Source organism: Ascaphus truei, chromosome 17, assembly GCF_040206685.1.
Source record: "Ascaphus truei isolate aAscTru1 chromosome 17, aAscTru1.hap1, whole genome shotgun sequence".
Lineage (NCBI taxonomy): Eukaryota > Metazoa > Chordata > Amphibia > Anura > Ascaphidae > Ascaphus > Ascaphus truei.
Genome location: NC_134499.1, coordinates 244,969 through 266,330, shown reverse-complemented (window position 1 = coordinate 266,330; position 21,362 = coordinate 244,969).

Genomic DNA, 21,362 nt, shown 5'->3' with positions numbered 1-21,362 from the left:
ATACCCCATTCACCCACCCTCCCGCAACCCACAACAATAAAATACACACAGCAGCCGCCAAAAAATAAATAAATAAATGACAATAAATACATTTGAAATACATTTTTATTGATAGTGTAGATGTGCAGGGGGTCTGCGGAGCTGAACCGCGTTGGTTTTAGGTCTGGGGACCCCGTGCCCCCCGAGATACAGGCCCCTTTAGGGGGTGCCGGTATCCCTCTGCGTTTAAAGGTCCCGATCACGTGACCGCGGCCTGTAAACCAAGCAGAGCAGAGGGATACCGGCACCCCCTAAAGTGGCCTGTATCTCGGGGGGCACGGGGTCCCCAGACCTGAAACCTGTGCGCTTCTGCTCTGGAGACCCTCTGCACATGTACACTATCAATAAAACACATACAATATACAGTATAAATAAACACTCGTTCTTTACCTTAGCGTCTATGCGCTATGGTAAAGAAGCATTATTATAATAATATTGTAAAGTGAGCAGGGGGTTCCCTGAGCCAGAAATTAATGCTCAGGGAACCCCCCCCCCCCTGCTCCTGATCAATATTATTAAAAATACGGAAAATGCTGCGTCATTACCATAGCGGATAGCCGCTAAGGCAATGAAGGGGTTAACCCACCGTGCCCGCTTTATTGTGTGTAGTGGGGATTGGTGAGGGGGGTATTTGGCCCTTGGTGTGAGTTTAGGACTTGCGGGAGGGGGGGGGGGGGTTGCGGGTGCACTTAACCCCTTCACGACCGTAGCAGTTAATACCGCTACGGTCATGAAGGGGTTAAGCCCTCCCGCTACCCCCCCCCCCCGCAAGCCCTCCCCAACCATCGTTGGGGCGAATACCCCATTCACCCACCCTCCCGCAACCCACAACAATAAAATACACACAGCAGCCGCCAAAAAAAAAATAAATAAATGACAATAAATACATTTGAAATACATTTTTATTGATAGTGTAGATGTGCAGGGGGTCTGCGGAGCTGAACCGCGTTGGTTTTAGGTCTGGGGACCCCGTGCCCCCCGAGATACAGGCCCCTTTAGGGGGTGCCGGTATCCCTCTGCGTTTAAAGGTCCCGATCACGTGACCGCGGCCTGTAAACCAAGCAGAGCAGAGGGATACCGGCACCCCCTAAAGTGGCCTGTATCTCGGGGGGCACGGGGTCCCCAGACCTGAAACCTGTGCGCTTCTGCTCTGGAGACCCTCTGCACATGTACACTATCAATAAAACACATACAATATACAGTATAAATAAACACTCGTTCTTTACCTTAGCGTCTATGCGCTATGGTAAAGAAGCATTATTTTAATAATATTGTAAAGTGAGCAGGGGGTTCCCTGAGCCAGAAATTAATGCTCAGGGAACCCCCCCCCCCCTGCTCCTGATCAATATTATTAAAAATACGGAAAATGCTGCGTCATTACCATAGCGGATAGCCGCTAAGGCAATGAAGGGGTTAAGGCATAATAAACAATTAATACATTCAATACATATTTTTCACGTCTGTGTTAAAACTCCCTGCCTTCTCTCTAATCTATGTAAAACCCCCTCCCCCTATTCTCGCTTTTAAAACGCCCTGCCTTCTCTCTAATCTATGTAAAACCCCCTCCCCCTATTGTGTGTGTGCGTTAAGCTTCCCTGCAAGCTATGTAAAAAAACCTCCCCCTATTGTGTGTGTGTGTTAAATCTGCCTGGCCTGTGTTTCTGATTGCTGAGTGCTCTGCGTTTAAAGGTCCCGATCACGTGATCGCGGCCTGTAAACCAAGCAGAGCAGAGGGATACCCGCACCCCCTAAAGGGGCCTGTATCTCGGGGGGCACGGGGTCCCCAGACCTGAAACCTGTGCGCTTCTGCTCTGGAGACCCCCTGCACATGTACACTATCAATAAAAATGTATTTCAAATGTATTTATTGTCATTTATTTATTTATTTAGATTTATTTATTAATTGTGCTGCTGCTGCTGCTGCAAGTCGTAAACTCACACCAAGGGCCAAACACCCCCCTCACCCCCAATAAAAAAAATTCACGCACAGCAGCCCCACAATTAATAAATAAATCTAAATAAATAAATAAATAAAGACATGAAGAGAAATAAATATATACTGTACAGTATATACTTTGTATATATACTGTACAGTATATACACTGTATATATATATATACAGTATACTGTACATATATACACTGTGTATATATATATATATATATATATATATATATATATTGTGACATAGTCCAAAGATGTTAGGCAGCTTTCTGCCCCGTTTTAGAGCAGAAAGTGCAGGAATAGTTAATGATCCGTTCCACAGCTTCCCATTAACTCAGGCAGCTGGATGGAAAATCCAGACCACAGATTACAATGGCTCTAGTTCTCCCTCACCTGCTCTTCTAATAACATGCACAGGTACTTAGAGCAGAGAGGTTTTGCATTTCACTCTCTCTCCTTGGAGCCTGGGGGCTGGGGGTGTCGCTACTCTCCTGCATCCAGTATCGAGGTTGACGGCCTCTCCACGTATGACAGTACCAGAGGATTTGCCTGGACACCACGAACAGATAAGACCAAACAAATATTTACTGCTGTTGCTAAAGACTGTGCTGTATCTAAGTGACCCTAAATGAGAGAGCATTGTTTTAAGCTGGGGAACCAGTTTAGTTGGCCAGCAGCTGTTAGAGAGACTGATTCTGATGTGTAGTTAGATCCCTGAAAGGGATAGGATTTGCTTATATGATTTTGGTTTTATTTCTTGAAATAACAGTGTGGGAAATATGGTAACACTGAAATGAGTGAACTGCTGAATGAAAGTATCTGAGTGCCTCTAACCTTCACATGTTAAAGCTGCAGTACCTTACTTGGATGAAAATAAAGCAGGCAGAAGCCTGAGTTAAGCAGCATAATACTTTGCATGATCCTGTTTGTTGTATAATTAACCCTAGAAGACTGTGTCGGGAAGAACCCAGACAGACGTCAGCACTACAAAAGAGGGGCGTTTGTCACATATGGTGGAGAATGCGGGCAGACACTAAAAAGTCTGTGGGTTTGCAAATAAATGCGGGGGTTTAAAATGGCCGCCGAGCTGAACTAAAGTACAGATGCTATGAGTGAAGTCTGTCCCACTGTGTATATCAGTTGTGCTTCTAGCATACACAGAGAATGTGCGAAGTGTGGATGCAATAGCACCCTGAACCCAAACAGAAAACCAAAATGTTTTGCTGAAAAAAAAAAAATTTTGCATCTAGCAAGTGCTGTTTGTAAAGCTAATGCCTTTTGCTGAAGTGAGTGAAATTGCAGCTAGCAAATTGTCCCTGCCGGGTTTCTAAAATGGCCGACGTGAAATGTTTGTTGTGTAATGTACGTAACCATACAAAACAGTGTCCCTTCAGGCCATACTATGATCACGACCCTGGAGGAGAGCCGTACCCACAGATGAATTTAGTATGCGGGGCCTGTCGTGAAGTAGGTCACATGGAAGATGTGTGCCCCAAAATTTTCAAAGACAAACAGCTGCAAAAGCAAGCAACGCCCTGTGAGTGCAAGCAAGATGTGGAAGCTGATACCAGTGAGCGGGTGCCCAGTACCACTGATATCTCTGGAGCTAATAAAGCAAAAAGAAAGAAAACTGTTCCTCAAGTCACAGGGGAAGTGAACGAGCCACTTGAACCTGCACTGTCAGGACATGCGTCAGAAAGGCGCCGAGATGAGCAACAGCCCATAGGGCCTGGCGCAATCGTCCCAGGAATGACGACACGCCTAGAGATGACAAAGGCTACTGCTACCATCATAGGCAGAGAGCCAAGCAAATCAAAGAAAACAAGAACTGACTGGAAACTATGCTATGAGATGTCCCAGAAAGATGTGCAAAACTTCATCACAGAGTTAGGGGTTTCTCGGCAAGAGGCTAGCGCGCTTAAAGCAGAGCTGGAACTCTCACGCCATGAGGTCTACGCTCGCAGCACAGAGCTGTGTACATTGAAGAAAACCTATGAGAATACCCTGAGTAATTTAGAGACTGTAAAAAGAGAGAATGTAAGTCTGACACAGAAAAATTCAGACTTGACTGACCAGATCAGTGAAGGTGATGAGAAGCTTCACCAAGCAGAAAAAGTGGAGAAGCAATTGATCCAGGAAAAGTTAGAAATGCAGGAAGCACTGCAGAATACAGAATCAGCGGCGATCCAGGCGACACAAACTGCAGAGCTCCAAAAAATGGAGGCGCTGATGCAAACCCAGAGCAAGCACCAGATAGAGGTGAAGACCCTGAGGGAGGTCTGGCACGATCAGGTTGAAGAGCTGCAGAAGCAGATGGCTGAGCGCGAGATACAGTGCGCCAAGAGAGAGGAGATCTCCGTCCGTCAGGTGGTCTGCCTGACATTGCGCTATGAAAGCGAGATGGCCGATATCTACAAGCAGCTGGACCACACGGCAAATGAGGGGGCCCGGCTGCAGCTGGAGCTGGACAAGACCCAGAAGGAGCACCTGCAGCTGCAGGTCAAGAATAGAGAAAATGAAACAGAGTTAAACCTCGCTCTGAAACAGATGACGGACATGGGAGAAGCGGCTAAAGTGGTTCAGTCGGGCTATCAATCCTACCTCCTAACCAAGCAAGCTGTACGTTCCTATACGTGTATCTTCAATGCTGTTGCAATATTACGATTTGCTATAAAGATGAAGTTGGAGAAAGAGATTCCAAGGCTAAAAGAGACACGGTCACAAAAGGAGACCAGGGAACGTAAACTCAATGCCCTCACTGATGACAAAGAGGAAGGAGAAAGAATTGACTTTGATTGTGCTGCTGTTATTCCAGAAACAGATAGGCACCCTCCTGAGAATATTCTCCCTGATCTGGGATTCAAAAATCCAGATCCTCAATTTCATTTACGTTGTCCAGAAGATTATCAAACTAGTGGACACACCCAGGACACCACAGAAGATGTTTTAGCCAAGTGGGTGGCAGTTCCTGAAAACACAAACTTGTTGACAGATCCTGATGACGTGGTTAATATGGACTACGTTTGTACAGAGGCAACTAGGTCTCCAAAACCCAAAGGCCTGGTAATGGCCACAAAAGGGAAATCAAAGATTGAAAAGAAAAAACAACGAAGGTTAACACGGCGCCTGAATAGTTCCATATCTCACCAATCTGGACCACACTGTGGAGCCAAGGAGAATCCGGTCCAAGGGTCTCATCAGAAGCTAAAGAAACAGTCCAGTCATTTGCAGGTTGAAGCGGGCTATGAAATAAAGTCAAAGGATGCAATAGATTGGAAGTCAAAAAAAAAAAAAAAAAAAAAATATGTTTGGGGGAACTGACCGATGATTTTTTTTTTTATTACACGTGTGGACTATGTCACGGACACTTAACTATGCAAATAAGCATTTTGTCAATATTACAATGTTATATTGGTTCTCTGTGTTGAAAATGTAGCTAAACTACAAATTAATATACAGGGTTGATGGCCCTTAAGATTACAAGGCTGTAGTATAAGGAAAAAAATATTGGTTGCTTACAATATGAAAAAAAAAAAAAAAAATGCCCTTTTCGGTTGGTAAATTTATAATGAGGTTCATATTCTAGAGTAGAAAAACCCAGGGAGGTAATAGAAATTGTCTGGTTTTGTGAATATATTTAGCAGATCCTGGGTTGTAAGAATGTGTGCTAGACATTTATTTTTCAAAATAGTTCCCTAATAGAGAGCAACAAAAAAATATGTTTGCCAAGTATAGTCTCTTATGACGAAACCTATTGTCCATAATTGCCGTGGAAAAAGTTCATATTCGTGTCATGTGAATACTTAATGTTGTACTGAGGAGTTAGCTCAAGTATTTCAGGTAGGACGCTCACCCCAGTGAGGTCCATGGCCGCTCACCCCAGTAGGTGTGAGCTGGGGAGGGGGATATGTGACATAGTCCAAAGATGTTAGGCAGCTTTCTGCCCCGTTTTAGAGCAGAAAGTGCAGGAATAGTTAATGATCCGTTCCACAGCTTCCCATTAACTCAGGCAGCTGGATGGAAAATCCAGACCACAGATTACAATGGCTCTAGTTCTCCCTCACCTGCTCTTCTAATAACATGCACAGGTACTTAGAGCAGAGAGGTTTTGCATTTCACTCTCTCTCCTTGGAGCCTGGGGGCTGGGGGTGTCGCTACTCTCCTGCATCCAGTATCGAGGTTGACGGCCTCTCCACGTATGACAGTACCAGAGGATTTGCCTGGACACCACGAACAGATAAGACCAAACAAATATTTACTGCTGTTGCTAAAGACTGTGCTGTATCTAAGTGACCCTAAATGAGAGAGCATTGTTTTAAGCTGGGGAACCAGTTTAGTTGGCCAGCAGCTGTTAGAGAGACTGATTCTGATGTGTAGTTAGATCCCTGAAAGGGATAGGATTTGCTTATATGATTTTGGTTTTATTTCTTGAAATAACAGTGTGGGAAATATGGTAACACTGAAATGAGTGAACTGCTGAATGAAAGTATCTGAGTGCCTCTAACCTTCACATGTTAAAGCTGCAGTACCTTACTTGGATGAAAATAAAGCAGGCAGAAGCCTGAGTTAAGCAGCATAATACTTTGCATGATCCTGTTTGTTGTATAATTAACCCTAGAAGACTGTGTCGGGAAGAACCCAGACAGACGTCAGCACTACAAAAGAGTTTGTCACAATATATATATATATATATATATACAGTATATATATATATATATATATATATCATACAGCTATATTTGTATATATATATATATATATATATATATATATACAGTATATACAGTATATATATATATATATATATATATATACATACATACTGTATGTGAGTGAAAAGAGAAAAAAGTAACCCGTATGGGAGCACTCAGGTATGCAATTAATATATTTGTTTATTTATTTGACACAGTGCAAAAAGGGATGAATAAACAGTACATGATTTAAAAACACTTAAAAAAGAGGCATGGACCCTTAAACACTAATGAACAGCACTAGGGAACAACACACACTGTCAACCCTAAACATGAAAAGGATAGTGACTCAAAAAACACTAGGGAGAATCAAAGTGAATCACAATAGGTTACTGGGTTCAAAGGCACCTACAGTATACAACGCTAAGGATAATGCACACTACACACCAAAAGGTAGACTTGTCAAAGTATAAATGACAGTCTCAAAGCATCACACATCTGCATTAGCAGACAGTGATATAACCAATGCCTACAGCACAAATCATGTGTAGGAAAGGTGGTAAGGTGGAATGAAATCCCTAGATGTGTAGAGCAATGAAGTTAATGAATAGCATACAGTATAAAACATAACATTACAATCCACACAGTACATTGCATTTACAGTACATTGTATACTGTAAATGATGCATAGCATTAAATCTATGCACCATATACAGTACTGTACATTCTGCAAATGAATGTTAACAATATAATTGCAAGCTACTCTACCAGTAAATACTGTACAAACACTTCCAAACAAGTCAACTACAGTATTTTAACCAATCAAGTAAACCAAAATCAATATATACTGTAAGTACCAACCAGAAAAGACAATTTAAAACCAAACTAACCCTTACAATACCAAGGATTACATCTATCTAATTGTAAAAAACCTTATACATTATACATTATACACAGCATTGTTTAAAGCCCCCTCCCCCCTAATGTTTCTGTTAAGCAGATTACACTGAAGGGAGAGAGATATAAAGGCCTAAAGCCCCTTCCCCCCTAATGTTTCTGTTAAGCAGATTACAATGAAGGGAGAGAGATATAAAGGCCTAAAGCCCCTTCCCCCCTAATGTTTCTGTTAAACAGATTACAATGAAGGGAGAGAGATATAAAGGCCTAAAGCCCCTTCCCCCCTAATGTTTCTGTTAAGCAGATTACACTGAAGGGAGAGAGATATAAAGGCCTAAAGCCTTACCTGCATTGGTAAACCCTCCCTGCATTGGTAAACCCTCCCTGCATTGGTAAACCCTCCCTGCATTGATGTCGTGCAGTGTACAGTATGTAAATGTGGGGAGGGGGGGGGGCCCAATGTGCATAATGTAGTGTGAGGTCTAACCACCCTCACCCCCTACCCACATACTGTACCGTTACCCCCCCCCCCCCATCCTGGCCATGGCCCCTCACGCACAGCAGCTCCACAATTAATAAATAAATCTAAATAAATACATGAAGAGAAATAAATATATACTTTATATATAAATGTGAGTTTATAAATAAAATAAAGAATATTATTTCTAGGGGCCCTAGAACAGAAGTTCCCACGCCAATTTCGCGCTCATTGCTCTTTTTTTGCTCTTTTTTTACAATGTTGCTGGTCTTGCGGCTTTGCAGTCTGCAAGCAAAAAGCGCAAAGTGTATGAAGTCTGGGTGAGCGCTTTCCACATTTGATGCCTACGGCACCTTCCCATTTCTACACACTTCAATACCTGCACAGTTGGTAGCGCTTTCCATCCCAGCTACCATTCTGGATATTCACCTCTCACAGGCCATTCTTGCCCGAGTCTGTCCTATCAGACAGGGGCATTAACCTGTATCCACACCACCTGGACAATTTCCCTGTTTGTTTGTTTATTGCAAGCAAAAAGCAGTTTGTAGTACTGAGTGTGAGATAAATTACTGTATTTATCAGTGTTGATCAAAGAGAGTTGATCAGAAGGATTCCCCTTATATACAGTACGTAGAATTAATAAAATTGTATTATTTTCCGATATCCGCAGTGATTCTGGTCAACCTGACAGATTTTTAGTAATACAGTATACTGTACTGCAAGACCATGTGTTGTCTACTGTACCTTTTACTACAGTATACTGTACTGTATGAATGACAATAGAGTGCTGTATACTTTATAAGGGGTATCCTTCTGATCAACTCTCTTTGATCAATACTGATAAATACAGTATCATATTTATACCCCTTTAGCACCTGTCGTTCCATCCTATGCACCCATTTACTGTACAATGGTGATTGCGGTCGTATTCACGTACTTTATGTGAGATAAATTAACCAGTTCTTTTATTGCTGAAGTCGCCACAAAATACTTTTATTTACAAATACAGTACAATACAATGGTGAAACTTTTCAAGTTAACAGCAATTCAAAACATCAACACACAATAATACATACTTTACAGTACTGTACAGTATACTGTACTAGTATATTTGGGCCTTGTCTTTGGGGGTTTATTCATGCAATTATTAGGGTGACCTGGCGTTGGAAATACTGACACAGTACAATCCTACAGCTACACCACCCACCCCCTCCCTTAGAGTTTTTAATCCCTCCCTGGCCAAGCATCAATCGTCTGGCTAATCCAATCCAAGCCATTGTTTTGTTAATCTGGCCCTGGGCTGTTCAGAACAGCCACTGCTTCTAAATTACTGAAAATATACAGGATAAATATACAGTGATGTGAAATAATCCTTTCTGTGTGTCTGAGAGGGTTGAAAGTCACCAGGTCCTCATCTAGTAGAGTACATTCTCGAATACCTTTAGAATAAAAATACAGTATATATAAATATACAGTATAAATATTGCACAGTATACTGTAATGTTAAATAACCCATCCTGTTCTTTTTCCCTTCATACTGTAACAGTATCCTCATTGTGTCTGCGGTACAGTAGTTCATTGAGAGAGGAGAGGTTTTGTGTACATCATTACTGCTGTTTATATACTGTACATTTGACTGCACAAGCAGATTTGACGAACACAAGGCCCCCCCTCCCCCCTGGTGCACCCTTTTTCCTGGAACGACAAGAAAACAAAAACTTTGTTCAGTTACTGTACTGTACTGTATGTGCGTACTGTATTATGGTAGAACTACTGTACAGAAGGTGGCTGGTGCAGCTTTCTCTGGAAAGAAAAAAATGGAGCAGTTAGTAGGCACTTACTGTAGTATGTCAAACTAGTCTACTGTACTGTATACTGGAACTACTGTATACTCTGACTATTGGGAAAGCTAAAATCTGTGCCATACTTACCTGTATCATACTGTACCTACTGTACAATACTACAGCACTGTACTACTTTCCTGATGCTTGTCCATTGCGCGCGATGACAATGGGCAACACAGTGGCAATATGGTCTATATATTTATTGCATCGTTCCTCGGTGAGTACATCGTTCCAAAAACTCATTATGGCTTTATACAACTCGTCCTTCTTGGAGGGTTTCGCCACTTTACGGATGTGGTCCTTCAGCTGATGCCAGACCATTTCGATCGGATTGAAGTCTGGCGATCTGTGTTTGGAAAGAAAGGACAATTAGTTTAAGAGATACAGTACACAGTACAAACAGTGGGGAACATAAATGGGACACGGTCTACTGCACTTACTCCGCTGGCGTCTTCACCCAGTTGATGCCGCGCTCAAGGATATGCGCCGTCGACGCGGTGTGCTTGGGATCATTGTCCTGGTAAAAGCGATGACCATTGGGAAAGTCTTGTGTGATGTATCGCACTATCACGGGCACAATGTTGTCTTGGAAGAAATCTTTATTCATGATTCCTATAGCAAGAAAAGAAAAGTGCTCAATAGTACAGTACAGTGCATACGGTAAGGCAACACTAGTCAAGTACAGTGCATTAGGCGGCATTATATTTGAGAAATTGTACCTTCAAAGACGACAATGCATCCCGGTCCACGCCTAGAGATGGCACCCCACACATGCAGCTTCACAGGGTGTTTTGGCCGCGGCTTCAAAGTTATGCGGCCTTTTTTGTGGAACAAAAATCTTGCAAATCTCTCCAGCGACACAGTAGACTCATCAGTGAAGATGCAATCCTGGAAAGTCTCACCGCTGTCGATCCATGCCTGGGCCTGGAGCACTCTTTTGATTTTGTTTGCGTCCCGTATCATGGGGTACGCTCTGTAATGACAATGAATAAAAAATGTTAGCGTCACAGCGCAGTACAGTTTGCAAAACAACACTTTTACTTTACAGTACAGTACCTCCTGTACTGTCCACTACTAACCTCACACGTCCATATTTCCATCCAATTCTGCGTCTCATCTTCTTTATGCTGCTCTCGGATACAGTCAGATTGTGGTTTTCCTGAAGAGTGTTTTTAACCCTTAATGCGCTCCTCTCATCATTCTCCTCACTTATTCTGTCCACCAGAAGAGTAGTCTCCCTACAATGCAAAGAAATTATATTGTGTTATTAATATGCAGCAATATAAAATGTATACTGTATACTGTACATGTAATGTTGTAATATACAGTAAATATAAATATACAAAAAATGTATACTGCTGTACTATAAATATAAATAGACAAAATATACAGTATACAGTACTGTTGTAATATAAATATACTATATAAATATACTGTTATTATATCATAATAAATACACATCATACTGTATACTGTATATTCCGTTGTCAGATGAATTGCAATATACCAAAAGTGTATACTGCTGCACAAAAAATATAAATTGACCACACATACAGTACACTACAGTATATACTGTTGTAATATAATAAATATACTATATAAAAACGGTATACTGTTGTTATATCATAATAAATACACATCATATACTGTATATTCGTTGTCAGATGAATTGCAATATACCAAAAGTGTATACTGCTGCACAAAAAATATAAATTGACCACACATACAGTACACTACAGTATATACTGTTGTAATATAATAAATATACTATATAAATACGGTATACTGTAGATGTACACTACAGTTTTCTATATTTTTTTTGGTTAAGTTTTATAAATACAGTATACTTACGCATTTGTTATCTTTGGTGCCTTTTTGCGGTCTCTGTTTTTTCCTTGTGCATGATAGCACACGGTGCTTGATGGCACAACGAGGCCAGAAGCAGTTAACCAGCGTTGGATATCTGCAATTCGGTGTCCGCTCCTGTACATCTCCTTCATTTTCATGCTGAGATCCTTTGAAATCTTCTTAACAGGCATTGCTGCGAGTACTGTAGAAAGAAATACAAACACAAGAATGTATATTCGATGTTTAGTCGATGTGTATTCAATGTGCAGTGAATCCACAAAATGGATGGTGTATTTATATGTTAATGACTCACATAACAGACCACCCACTTTCAACACCTGTACCTGGCAGCCATGCATAAAAGGTTGTACACGTTGCATAGCCCACCACTTGCTGATCTTTATCTGAGCCATTGTCCAGATACTGCATTGTGTCTCCCGCTTACATGGAGCAGCCCCGGTTCTATGGACGAAAGAATCATCTCACCTCTGCTGTGCCTGCCACACTGAAAAAGAGAAAGGCAGTTACCGTTTCCAAGCCAAAGGCAAAGCGACAGGCTAAGGCCAACAAAGAAAACCTTCTGCTGACCCCAAAGGCTAAGGCTTTTAAAACACGTCAGCCTTATTATGTGAAGAAGAAATACGGTACTGTGCTCGGTACGCAAGACGCATGGCAGCCAACTCACCGAATTCGCAGACCACTTCCCATAAGCTTCGACGACTCTGCTGTAGCTGTCCCGGAAATCTTCAGCCCGGCTTCTCCACCCCCATCTTCTCCGGTTCCATCTGAAGATGCTGCTGCCTCTGAAATCAACGGGTCACTGTCTCCTTTGCTCTTGGACGACTCTGCTTCTCGCCCGGAAATCCAGCGGTCACCTTCTCCATCCCTCTTCCACCACGCTGCAGCTTCTCCTGTACCGGGCATCCCCAGGTCACCTCTTCCACTCTCCATCGATGCCGCTTCTCTCCAGGGAACCCCCATCTCATCCTCCGTTGCACCCATCCCCCCAGATCTCCAGATGCCATGCACAAGCAGCTCGTTGGACCGGATCCTGAATGGGCTAAGTGTGGATCTCCCCGGGAATTCTAGTGTGCTGGCAAAGCTAGATCTGCTTCTGGAGTCGGTGCTACATATGGAGCAACGGATGCTACAAATGGAGCAGCGGCTGGATCAACGGATGCACAAGATAGAGGCAGACATAGCGGGCATACATTATTTGCTCGGTGTTAATGCCTCTGTTTCCCCGACGCTGGAGCAGGGGGGTGACATGGATGTGATGCATGGTACCTTCGACCCCCTTCCATCACCAAGCACACCCCCTCCACCACAAGATACAGTGTACTATGCTATTGAGGAGGACATGACAACCCCGTCAAGATCACACCAGGAGACAACCCGGCGACCACTACCGGAGGAAAGCTTCCTCCCAGACACCCTACCATTGCCCATCGCCTCAAGTACACCCGCACCCAAAAGACTTCCTACACCCGCTCGCATACAAACAGTGCCCGACATCTCCCTGTGCGATCTGCCACCGGCGCTGAGGGAGAAGTATAGGGTGAGGAGTGCTGGTATACCACACAAGTATGCCTTGATCATATTTAAACATCATGTTCCCTACACATTGTACTGCGAGTGGGTGTTCAAAGTGAACTATGATGGGAATCGCCAAAAAAATGCCCTTCCTGCCAATTTAAGGAAAAAGATTGTGGAAGAAATGCAGCGCTATTACCCTGTTACAGATCCTGTAATGAGAGGCGTTAGAGACTGCATTAATGGCGTTTTGCGCCATGCAAGGCATCGGCCATGGCTGGAAAATGGGGAGGACTTTCAGTGAAACCATACTGTAATATTGTGCTGTACTGTACAGTACATGTTTTACCCTATAGTACCTGCTGTACTTAAACAAAGGATACTGAATGTTGTTGTGTGTTGCACGGTTTTTGTACTGTATTTGTAAATAAAAGTTTTTGGTGGCGACTTCAGCAATAAAAGAACTGGTTACTTTATCTCACACTCAGTACTACAAACTGCTTTTTGCTGCCAGACTGCAAACCCGCAAGACCAGCAACATTGTAACAAAAGAGCAATGAGCGCGCAATTGGCGTGGGAACTTCTGTTCTAAGGCCCCTATAAATAATATTCTTTATTTTATTTATAGACTCACATTTATAAACCCCGTCACCCACCCCCGCTAAACACAATAAAAAATAATCACACACAGCATCCCCGCAATAAATAAATAAATAAATACAAATAAATACATTTGAAATACATTTTTATTTATAGTGTAGATGTGCAGGGGGTCTCTGGAGCTGAACCGCACTGGTTTCAGGTCTGGGGACCCCGTGCCCCCCGAGATACAGGCCTCTTTAGGGGGTGCCGGTATCCAGCTCTGCATTAAAAGCCCCGATCACGTGACCGCGGCCTGTAAACCAAGCAGAGCAGAGGGATACCGGCACTCCCTAAAGGGGCCTGTATCTCGGGGGGCACGGGGTCCCCAGACCTGAAACCTGTGCGCTTCAGCTCCGGAGACCCCCTGCACATCTACACTGTGAATAAAACACACACATCATTAAAGAATCATTCTTTAGCTTAGCGGCTATGCGCTATGGTAAAGAAGCAGCATTTCTGTCTTTTTAATAATATTGTAGAGTGAGCAGGGGGTTCCCTGAGACAGAAATCTAATCTCAGGGGACCCCCTGCTCCTGCACAATATTATTAAAAGTTCAGAAACGAGGCTTCATTAGCATAGCGTATAGCCACTAAGGTAATGAAGGGGTTAAGGCATAATAACCAATAAATACATTCAATACACTACCCACTACCCATGGCAACCTCCGCTGCTGTACAGTAAAACAGAGAAAAAAAATAACACTTTCAAAGTAATGTCCCCTAACCCCTTAATCACCATAGCGGTTATTAACCGCTACAGTCATGAAGGGGTTAACCCGCCCTCACCCACCACTCGGGACGCCTACTGTACATACCCTCCCACTCTAACCCCCCACCCCGTGAGGCCTAACCACCCTCAACCCTCACCCACTAACTACCCACAAGGGAGGCCTACCCACATACCGTTGGGGAAACACCCCACCCCCACCCCAGTACCCACAATAAAAACAGTACAATGACCCACAATAAACAGCATTCTATTTATTAAATACATTACCCACCCCCTGTGCCCCCCCCCCCCATAAATACAAGATTTATTCTTTTACATTCAGGGTCCATAACGCAGCCCCACGCTAGTCCCCGGTGGGCTGGCAGGGCACCTGGACAGACCTACAGTTTACCAGCAGCATTCCACAGGTTCTGGAGGCCTGCTGGTGGATCCTGCCAGCACCATGGCGCCCAGGTGGTCTCCTTGGGTCACCGTGAGCCACAATTGGGTCCACACGGTAGGCCCAAGGATGTCTGGGAGCCCCGGGTCAAACCCACAGGTGTCTGCGGGGCCTCGGGTGGTTCCCATGGGGGTCTGGGGAACTCACGGGTGCTCACTACGGGTCCGCGGTGCCCCCACAGAAGTGGGACCACACATCATCATCCCCGCACCTACGGCTCGGAGGTGCCCCCACAGAAGTGGGACCACACATCGTAATGCCCGCAGACTACGGGTCCGCGGTGCCCCCACAGAAGTGGGACCACACATCATCATCCCCGCATGTGTCACCCGTGGAACCACCAGCCTGCTACCCTTTAGGATACCCGAGGATTCCCCGCGGGTGGTCTCCAGAGGTCCCACGCAAAACCACGGAAGTAACCCTGAATGTAAAAAAAATAAACCTGGCCTATACATTCAATACATACACCCTCCCCCCCAACACCTACAGTACAATAATGTGCAAAATAACTATTATCCAGATATGGATAATAGATTAATTGCCCATTATTAAAAACATTAACTAGCATATACAAATAAATAAAGTACTACTGACCTCATCAATACGAAGTGTCCGATGCCAGCGCCTTCCTTCTCTTGCCCACACAAAGCATAGCCAAAACCAAGCCAATACATTGCAATTACATTCAGATATCAATTAACCCCTTAAACACCTTATCGGATAATAACCGCAAAGGTAATTAAGGGGTTAAGCCACACAGGCACGATACCCACCCTTCACCCATGAATTTGTACTGTGGCTTCATCATGCAACTATATATATATACTGTATACTGTATATATACATACAGAGAGACAGAGAGAAAGAGAGAGAGAGATATATACAGTACTGTATATATATATACACACGTTATATACACACCCATGATAAACCAAATATACAGTACAAATAAATGTAGAAGGGTTATCAAAACCATACTGTTCTACAACCAAACACTTCTCCATACAGACACTACATTAAAATCAATTTCCTTTAAAAATCCTAACTGATCTCACAATCTACTGTACTGTATATGATCACAAACCAATGAAAAAAGTCACATTCCAAAATGCATAAAATCTATGCACCATACTGTATACATTCTGCAAATTAATCAACGTAAACAAAAATCAATTAGCAATCATTATTTAGATCCCTAAACATTTCACACTCAATCATGAACAATGAAACCATTAACAGATTCACGCCTAGAGCAGAACAATTAAGCCTTTGAAAAAATATAAGTACCGACAAAAATACAACCTTTACAGTACAACCAAGGCTATCTATCCCTGACCTTCCTCAAACACACAATACAATACCAAGGAATAATACATCTATCTAATTTTAAAATACTTTAAACTCATAAAATAATTAAAAACACATCCAATCCAGCTTTTAAAACAACATCATTTCTTACCCTGAATGTATACTGTACAGTATATCTCTCTAGACATATATATTGTACATACATACATACAGTGGCAAGAAATGATATACCACAAAAAAAAAAAAAATACACATGTTAAAAAACCTTTTGAAATAATTAACAAGTTAAATAAAATACATTTCTTTACTGTAGTTCACTTACCATTACTTGCCCCCACCGACTCCCGTTGCCCAGCTTACTCACGAACCAATCCACGATCAGGAACCCATAAAATAATAAACCATTCAAAATAATAAACATTAAACTAAAAATCCAAACCAATCCACGGGTCTTCTACTTGTAATACATCTTCATCTGTATTCTTCTTTCTTCTATCTCCTTCCGGGCGGGGCAGGGCGTGGTCTTCTTTCCATCATCGGCCACGCCCTTGTCTTTTTTCTTCTCCGGAGGTCCTTCCTCCGCGGCGTCTGGCTGCAAAATGAGACGACATAGGCTTTTAAAGGCCTATGACGTCACATTTTGCGTCATGGTTCCCGCGGTCCTGATTGGACCGTGAAAACCATGTGTTTTGGCCGATAATAAAAAAATAATGACGTCACTTAAAGGGAATGAAAGCACAGCCAATCAGAATGGCTTTGCTTCAATTGCCTTTAAGTTGACGTCATTAAAAGACACATGGCCGTGCACACATGGTACTAGAGCCAATCAGAGCGTGGGAACTTTATCCCTACTCTGATTGGCTCTGGTATACCATGTGTCAGGGGCTTGGGGGAGAAAGGATGTGACGTCAATGAAAACCTGTCACGTGGTACGGTAGCCAATCAGAGCGTGGGAACTTTATCCTTATTGACGTCACATCCTTTCTCCCCCAAGCCCCTGACACATGGTATACCAGAGCCAATCAGAGTAGGGATAAAGTTCCCACGCTCTGATTGGCTCTAGTACCATGTGTGCACGGCCATGTGTCTTTTAATGACGTCACCTTAAAGGCATTTGAAGCAAAGCCATTCTGATTGGCTGTGCTTTCATTCCCTTTAAGTGACGTCATCATTTTTTTTTTATCGGCCAAAACACATGGTTTTCACGGCCCAATCAGGACCGTGGGAACCATGACAAAAAATGTGACGTCATAGGCCTTTAAAAGCCTATGTCGTCTCATTTTGCAACCAGACGCCGCGGAGGAAGGACCTCCGGAGAAGAAAAAAGACAAGGGCGTGGCCGATGATGGAAAGAAGACCACGCCCCGCCCCGCCCGGAAGGAGATAGAAGAATACAGATGAAGATGTATTACAAGTAGAAGACCCGTGGATTGGTTTGGATTTTTAGTTTAATGTTTATTATTTTGAATGGTTTATTATTTTATGGGTTCCTGATCGTGGATTGGTTCGTGAGTAAGCTGGGCAACGGGAGTCGGTGGGGGCAAGTAATGGTAAGTGAACTACAGTAAAGAATTGTATTTTATTTAACTTGTTAATTATGTCAAAAGGTTTTTTAACATGTGTATTTTTTTTTTTTTGTGGTATATCATTTCTTGCCACTGTATGTATGTATGTACAATATATATGTCTAGAGAGATATACTGTACAGTATACATTCAGGGTAAGAAATGATGATGTTTTAAAAGCTGGATTAGATGTGTTTTTAATTATTTTGTGAGTTTAAAGTATTTTAAAATTAGATAGATGTACTGTACAGTATTCCTTGGTATTGTATTGTGTGTTTGAGGAAGGTCAGGGATAGGTAGGCTTGGTTTGTAAAGGTTGTATTTTTGTCGGTACATATATTTTTTCAAAGGCTTAATTGTTCTGCTCTAGGCGTGAATTTGTTAATGATTTTATTGTTCAGGATCTAGTGTGAATTGTTTAGGGATGTAAATAATGATTGCTAATTGAGTTTTGTTTACTTGGTTGATTACAGTAATTTGCAGAATGTATATGGTGCATACAGTAGATATTTAGGCATCATTTATATTGGAATGTAAGTTGTTTAAATGGCTTTTCAGAGGTTTAGTGATGATTTACAGTAGATTGAGAGATCAGTTATGAATATTAAAGGAAATTTATTTTAATTTAGTGTGTATGTATGGAGAAGAGTTTGGTTGTAGGACAGTGCTTTTGATAACCCTTCTACATTTATTTGTACTGTACAGTATATTGGTTTATCATGGGTGTGTATATAACGTGTGTATATATATATACTGTATATATATCTCTCTCTCTCTCTCTTTCTCTCTGTCTCTCTGTATGTATATATATACAGTATATATATATAGTTGCATGATGAAGCCACAGTACAAATTCATGGGTGAAGGGTGGGTATCGTGCCTGTGTGGCTTAACCCCTTAATTACCTTTGCGGTTATTATCCGATAAGGTGTTTAAGGGGTTAATTGATATCTGAATGTAATGGCTTGGTTTTGGCTATGTTTTGTGTGGGCAAGAGAAGGAAGGCGCTGGCATCGGACACTTCGTATTGATGAGGTAAGTAGTACTTTATTTATTTGTATATGCTAGTTAATGTTTTTAATAATGGGCAATTAATCTATTATCCATATCTGGATAATAGTTATTTTGCACATTATTGTACTGTAGGTGTTGGGGGGAGGGTGTATGTATTGAATGTATAGGCCAGGTTTATTTTTTTTACATTCAGGGTTACTTCCGTGGTTTTGCGTGGGACCTCTGGAGACCACCCGCGGGGAATCCTCGGGTATCCTAAAGGGTAGCAGGCTGGTGGTTCCACAGGTGACACATGCGGGGATGACGATGTGTGGTCCCACTTCTGTGGGGGCACCTCCGACCCGTAGTCTGCGGGCATGACGATGTGTGGTCCCACTTCTGTGGGGGCACCTCCGACCCGTAGGTGCGGGCATGATGATGTGTGGTCCCACTTCTGTGGGGGCACCGCGGACCCGTAGTGAGCACCCGTGAGTTCCCCAGACCCCCATGGGAACCACCCGAGGCCCCGCAGACACCTGTGGGTTTGACCCGGGGCTCCCAGACATCCTTGGGCCTACCGTGGGGACCCAATTGTGGCTCACAGTGACCCAAGGAGACCACCTGGGCGCCATGGTGCTGGCAGGATCCACCAGCAGGCCTCCAGAACCTGTGGAATGCTGCTGGTAAACTGTAGGTCTGTCCAGGTGCCCTGCCAGCCCACCGGGGACTAGCGTGGGGCTGCGTTATGGACCCTGAATGTAAAAGAATAAATCTTGTATTTATGGGGGGGGGGGGCACAGGGGGTGGGTAATGTATTTAATAAATAGAATGCTGTTTATTGTGGGTCATTGTACTGTTTTTATTGTGGGTACTGGGGTGGGGGTGGGGTGTTTCCCCAACGGTATGTGGGTAGGCCTCCCTTGTGGGTACTGACTGGGTGGTTAGGCCTCACGGGTGGGGGGGTTAGTGTGGGAGGGTATGTAGGCATCCCAAGTGGTGGGTGGGTGAGGGCGGGTTAACCCCTTCATGACTGTAGCGGTTAATAACCGCTATGGTGATTAAGGGGTTAGGGGACATTACTTTGAAAGTGTTATTTTTTTTCTCTGTTTTACTGTACAGCAGCGGAGGTTGCCATGGGTAGTGGGTAGTGTATTGAATGTATTTATTGGTTATTATGCCTTAACCCCTTCATTACCTTAGCGGCTATACGCTATGCTAATGAAGCCTCGTTTCTGAACTTTTAATAATATTGTGCAGGAGCAGGGGGTCCCCTGAGATTAGATTTCTGTCTCAGGGAACCCCCTGCTCACTGTACTGTACAATATTATTAAAAAGACAGAAATGCTGCTTCTTTACCATAGCGCATAGCCGCTAAGCTAAAGAATGATTCTTTAATGATGTGTGTGTTTTATTCACAGTGTACATGTGCAGGGGGTCTCCGGAGCTGAAGCGCACAGGTTTCAGGTCTGGGGACCCCGTGCCCCCCGAGATACAGGCCCCTTTAGGGGGTGCGGGTTTCCCTCTGCTCTGCTTGGTTTACAGGCCGCGATCACGTGATCGGGACCTTTAAACGCAGAGCACTCAGCAATCAGAAACACAGGCCAGGCAGATTTAACACACACACACAATAGGGGGAGGTTTTTTTACATAGCTTGCAGGGAAGCTTAACGCACACACACAATAGGGGGATAGGGGGAGGGGGTTTTACATAGATTAGAGAGAAGGCAGGGCGTTTTAAAAGCGAGAATAGGGGGAGGGGGTTTTACATAGATTAGAGAGAAGGCAGGGAGTTTTAACACAGACGTGAAAAATATGTATTGAATGTATTAATTGTTTATTATGCCTTAACCCCTTCATTGCCTTAGCGGCTATCCGCTATGGTAATGACGCAGCATTTTCCGTATTTTTAATAATATTGATCAGGAGCAGGGGGGGGGGGGGGGTTCCCTGAGCATTAATTTCTGGCTCAGGGAACCCCCTGCTCACTTTACAATATTATTAAAATAATGCTTCTTTACCATAGCGCATAGACGCTAAGGTAAAGAACGAGTGTTTATTTATACTGTATATTGTATGTGTTTTATTGATAGTGTACATGTGCAGAGGGTCTCCAGAGCAGAAGCGCACAGGTTTCAGGTCTGGGGACCCCGTGCCCCCCGAGATACAGGCCACTTTAGGGGGTGCCGGTATCCCTCTGCTCTGCTTGGTTTACAGGCCGCAGTCACGTGATCGGGACCTTTAAACGCAGAGGGATACCGGCACCCCCTAAAGGGGCCTGTATCTCGGGGGGGCACGGGGTCCCCAGACCTAAAACCAACGCGGTTCAGCTCCGCAGACCCCCTGCACATCTACACTATCAATAAAAATGTATTTCAAATGTATTTATTGTCATTTATTTATTTATTTTTTGG